At 45.5% G+C, this 5,786-nt stretch overlaps 1 pseudogene across 1 annotated transcript; it reads right to left on the reverse strand.

The window, feature by feature from the left end:
- Positions 1-3,080: 3,080 nt before the first annotated feature.
- On the reverse strand, positions 3,081-4,563 carry LOC308241509 (glutamate dehydrogenase 1, mitochondrial-like; annotated as a pseudogene). Its single transcript has one exon. The product of its transcript is annotated as a glutamate dehydrogenase 1, mitochondrial-like (transcript).
- Between the last annotated feature and the right edge of the window lie 1,223 nt (positions 4,564-5,786).

A 5,786-nucleotide genomic window follows, 5' to 3' on the forward strand; every position in this document is an offset into this window, starting at 1 on the left:
CAATTCTTCCAATACGTAAATGTAGGATAGCTTTCCATTTATTTGTGTCTTCAATTTTTTTCATCATCTTGTAGTTTTTAGTATGTAGGATTTCCACCTGCTTAGTTAAGTTTATTCCTAAGCAGTTTATTCTTTTGGGTACTATTATAAATGGGATTGGTTTCCTAATTCCATTTTCAGATAGTTTGCTGTCAGTGGATAAAGACACAAATTATTTTTGTATGTTGATTTTGATGCCTTTTATTTTTTTAAAATAAAATATTTTTATTGTTTAAAGTATTACATATAGTAGTACATATATCTCCTTTTTCCCCCCATTGACCTTCCCCCAGGCTCCTCTACCCACTGTCGCATGCCCTCATCCCACGCACCGCCCCCCAGTGTCTTGTGTCCATCGGTTATACTTATATGCATGCATACAAGTACTTTGGTTTATTTCTTTTTCTTGACTAACTGCTCTGGCTAAGACTTACATTGCTATGCTGAATAGAATTAGCAAGGGTGTGCTTTCCGGTCTTGTTCCAGATCCAGATATTGTCTATGTGTCCCCCCAATTCTGCCAACATTTGCTCTATATATTTAGGTGTTCTGATGTTAGACCAGTATGTATTTACAATTATTATGCCTTACTAATTGACTGACCCTTTTATTGTTTTATAAAGCTCCTCTTTGTCTCTTAAAGCGTATTTTACCTAATATAAGTAGAGTGCTCTCATTTGTTTACTATTTGCACACTTTTCCTCTCCCTTCACTTTCAGCCTATGGGTGCTCTGTGCTCTGAAATCTAATGAGAGACTCATATAGACAGCATGCAGTTAAGCCTTGGTATTGTTTGATGTTTGTTTTAATTTACTCAGTCACTCTGTCTTTTGATTGGGGAGTTTAACCTTTTACATTTAAAGTAATTATTGATAGGGAAAGTTCTATTGCGGCTAGGTTTAACAACTCCCAGCTCATGCCCCCTCGCCCCATGGCCAGCCCAGAGGCTCCTTGCAGGCCAGCATGCAGCTGCAGAAGCTCAGCAACCAGTATTTCACCCATCACCCCTACCCCCACAACCAGGACATGCTGGATTTGCACTCTGCTGCAGGCCACCAGAGGAACCGGACAAACCAGCTCTTCTGAGATTGCACCTGCAAACACAGCAACATGGCAGCAGCAGCAGCATCCCCTGCTAGGGTGGCAGCAGCACCCCTGGTGGCTCCAGTGGTACCTAGGGCTGTTGTGCCAGTAGCAGCAGCAACAAGTCCACCTCTGTGGCCCATGTTCCTGCTGCAATGCTGCTGCCCAAAGTCATAGACATTGATTTCATGGACGAGGAAGTGCTTATGTCCTTAGTGATAGAAATGGGTTTGGACGGCATCAAGGAGCTGTCTGAACTCTGGCTGGGGCAAAACGAATTTGATTTCATGATGGACTTTGTGTGCAAACAACGACCTAGTAGAGTAAGCTGTTGACTAGATGGAAATTCGGTGAAGAGAATCAAACCCTTCAACTTCTTTGGTGTGAATTAAAGACACAGTATCTCACTTTTCAAACCTTGAAAGGTTTGAGAACTTGGAAACAAACTAAACTATAAACTTGTACAAGTTGGTTTAAAAAATTGCTGCCACTCGCCCCCCTCCACCCCCGTTTTTGTTTCCTTTTTATAGCCTTGACATTCACCTCCCTTGTGTTGTTGAAATATCTAGCTAACGTGGTCTTTTTTGTTGTTTGTTTTCATTCCTGATTTCCTCACATTCTTCAGTGCTCAACTGTTAGATGTTAATCTTGGCAAACTGCTTAGTCTTGTGGATTTTGTAGATGGTTCCAAATGACTGAACTGCATTCAAATTTATGAGTGAAAGGAAAAATCGCATTAGTTGGTTGCATGAACTTTGAAGGGCAGATGCACAAACTCTGCACACTTTTTTTAACTATGCATTTGTGTACAGACTAATTTTTAAAATATGCTGTACTGGAAGGTTAAACAGATGTGGCCCAAGCCCTTCTGGATCAGGAAAAGTCATACTGTTCTCTTTCAAGTTGGCTTCCCCTCCCCCATATGTACAGACAATAGTAGGGTGTGTGGAATGTCCTCAGTGGCAAACATTTCCCAGATTTTATTTTTGAAAATGTAGACTTTTAATAACTGCTTTTATCACCAGGTTAAGTCATGCAGTTACAAAGTACTTCAAATTACTGAAAGGATGTTATTGTTTAAAAAAAGAAAAAGCTCATTCTAACGTAAATAATATCTGGCACTTCATTGTGACACTACTATTCAAAAGGCCCAGGCCGCTGTGGAATCTGTGTGGAAGGGGTGGCCTCTGGAAGGGGACACAAAGACAGTGTGAGTTTGGCCATCATTGGCAATGCTCATAGCTGCCAGCCAGACTCCAAAGAGGGAGCCCAACTTTTTTTTTTTTTCTTTCCCTGGAACACTCTACTTGAGTTTTTGTTCAAGCAGTCAACACAATAGATTTTGAAAAAAGTAGAGCAATTAATTAACATAAGGATGTTACTGTATTCTTTGGATTATATGTCATCAGTGTGGTTAAGAAATTCTGACAGTCTCACACAACAGAAAGAGGCTCCATCATTTGCTTTGCAGTGATAGGAAAGAAGATAACTGACTCTCCATTGGGCTTTTTGTGTTGTTGGACAGCATACTACTGATAAACTATAAATGATACTGTTTTATGTTATAAAAATACTAGCTTTTTCATTCATTGTGTTTATAGTTTTTCTCTGCTTAGTCAATGTTAGGCTTAGTAAGTGATTAAAGGCAATTTTATTACAGCAGCATGTACTTATTTTATTCTAGGAGAATAAAATGCATAAAGAGAAATAGCATTTATTTTTGTTTGTAATCTATAGAATTGAGTTCTTTTGCTGATACACCCAAATGGCTCTCTGGCATCTATTTTTTCTCTAGCACATGATCCCCTAACTTTAATTTCTTTTTTCTTAAGGGGCTCATTTGGATCAACCCATGAGAATGTTGTCCATTGTCTAATAAGCAATGAGAGAAAGATCTGTGGTTACATGTAAACTTGTGCTGGTCTACAGATGAAGAGGTGAAGAGAGTAGTAAAGAAGTCAGCGGCAATCCATCTGTGTGAAGGTCAAACCGGCTTCATTGTACACCTTGAAGGCTTTCTCAATGGCATTGACATAGGCAGCTGTTCTCAGGTCCAATCCCAGATTATTTTCATGGCTGTGTGCATGATTTCCCTGGCCCCAGAGCTCCATGGTGTAGGCTGAACCAGAGTGCACAATGTCTTTCTCAGATGCCCCCGATATCCTGTCTTGGAACTCTGATGTGGGTACAACAGGAATAGTTCCACGATGCTTTCCAAATTTCCTTTTCAAACTCTCCTGAACCAACATGAGCAAGTGGTAGTTAGAATCCCTTTCATATATGAAGGTCAAACGGACATAGCTGACATGATTTTGTTTCTTCAGCCACTCAAAGAAAGATACAGTAAGCGCCCCCTCTACCCCAGCATTCAGGTAGAGATCTAGAATAACCATGATGTTCTTATCCAGGAAAATCTTATTGGCTTCTAGAGTTGTTGGCCCATTGGCACCTTCAGCGATGATATTGGCTTTGATTCTTGGTGCCCTGGACTTGGTCAGCTGCTTCTCACTGGCAGCAGGGATCAGTATGTCACAGTTGGCATCTAAGATGCTTCCTTCATAAAGCTCTGCCTTAGGGAAATCCACGATTGATCCATGCTGCAATTTGAAGTCTTCCAGTTCCTTTGGGTCAATACCATCTGGATTCCAGAGACTCCCATCAGATTCACCAACGCCAACACATTTAGCACCAAAGTGATGCAAATTCCTCATAGAGTGAAGGCCCACATTACTAAATCCCTAAACAACAAATGTTTTCTCTCCAAGCCCTGGTGTCATTTCTAAAATGCTCATGTAAGAAGCTTCATTGATGAAGTTTTTGATTCCATAGTAAACTCGCCAGCCAGTAGCAGAAATCCATCCCTGGACTGACGGGCTTGCCAGTGACAGGCATGGGCATTAGTATCCTAGTGCCCGATGGTGCCAGCACAGGTGTCCGCAATCCAGGACATCTCTCGCTCTCCGGGTTCATGTCTGGGGCCGGCACGCCAATGCCCAGACCAATAAAGCCCTTCTTTGCCAGTTCCATGGTAAACCTCCTTGTGATCTTTCCCAACTCATCATCGGTATAGTTCTTGGGGTTGATCATAACACCAGCTTTGGCACCCCCAAATGGCACATGAACCACTGCACACTTATATGTAGTCAGAGAAGCCAAAGCTTTCACTTCATCTCCACTCACATCAGTGCTGGAACGAATACCTCCCTCCCTGGCAGGGCGTGTGGTGCAGGCGGGGCTGGACCTGGTAGCCCTCGGTGACCTCCCAGGAGCCATCATGGCGCCAGATGGGGAAGGACAGGAGCAGCACATGGTTGCAGGACTTGATCCGCAGGATGCCGCGCACCCACTTGTGCTTCTGCTCCTCCCTCTCCTGGGTCTTGAGGTCCTCCACCAGCTTGTCCTCCACGATGCTGGCACGCGGTGGAAGAAGCTCTCCACCATCCTGAGAAGTCGGGTTGTGCTGGCGGTCAGCTGCTGCCTGGCTGTAGTGTCACCAGGAAGGTGGTGGGAGCCCCTGCTGCAGGGTGGCGGCTGCGGGCTGCCTGAGGGCCAGCCCGGCCCAGCAGCACAGCCCGGTCAGCTGCAACAGAGCCCAGGGCTGCAGCCTGATGCCTTGCCCAGGCAGTGGGACATGGCGGGAGCTGAGGAGAAGTTCTCTGGGAGGCTGGGGACCATGGGAGGGAGGGATGGCCCTGCAAGGGCCTCCCTTTTAAGCCACAGCTTCCTGCCCTCAGGAGCGGTCCCCCCCCCCCCCCCCACCGGCACTGGCTGCCTACCCAGGAACAAGGACTTCGGGCTTCTGCCAACCTTTCCTGTGAATGGCAGCGCTGGGGCCCTGGCCTTCCTAGAGCCTCGCCTCCTCCTCCTCCATGGTCTCCCAGACCTCCCTGTCGAAGGCGCATGCAGGCCAGGCTGCAGGACCACAGATTTTTATTTGTTTCCCTCTTCAACATTTTTGACACTGTGCTAATAGTTATATTCAGTTTTGCAAGCTTTTTAGGAAATTTTGACAGTATTTTTGTACAAAACATTTTTTTTAAAAAGACACTTGTTAACTTATTCTATTTTAATTTGGCCAATTCTATAAAAAGTTAAGAAATTAAAAAAAAAAAAGAAAAGAAAAGAAAAGAAAACGACAAGTCTCACTTTATGGCCCAAGTTACTGTGCAAGCCCAATGGGGACCAAGCCCAGTGCCGGGCATGCGCACTTCAGTCTTGTCTGTTGTTGAGCATGCGCCTTGCTGCCAGCATTCTGGGAGGAGAAGGAAGGAGAGGCGGCCGTTTTCCTCCATCACACCCTTTCTTGCTTGTGGAGACTGAACTGGTAGGTCCAGAGAGCAGCCCTCCCAGGACTTTAATTAACATGGGAGAGGGTGAGGAGGAACCCCGGGCTTGGTAGGGGTGGGAGGTGGAGGGGTAGAGAGGTGAGGAGGCGGGGGCGGGTTCTGTGGCCTCCTGGAGGGGAAGGTCCTGAGGTCAGTGCCTTTCTCCTCTCAGGCATCATGGCCGCCAGGGCCCTGCAAGTCCTCCCGTGACCTGGACGAGGAGGGTGTTGGGCCCATGAGGAAAGGGGTCAGTGTAGAGTCTTGGGGGTATTATTTCAGGTGTCTGGGTCCTGTGGGCACCAGGGACAGGAACACAGACTCCAGAGTCCTCCTTGGGGC

Source organism: Plecotus auritus (assembly GCF_963455305.1).
Source record: "Plecotus auritus genome assembly, chromosome: 1".
In the NCBI taxonomy this organism is placed as follows: domain Eukaryota; kingdom Metazoa; phylum Chordata; class Mammalia; order Chiroptera; family Vespertilionidae; genus Plecotus; species Plecotus auritus.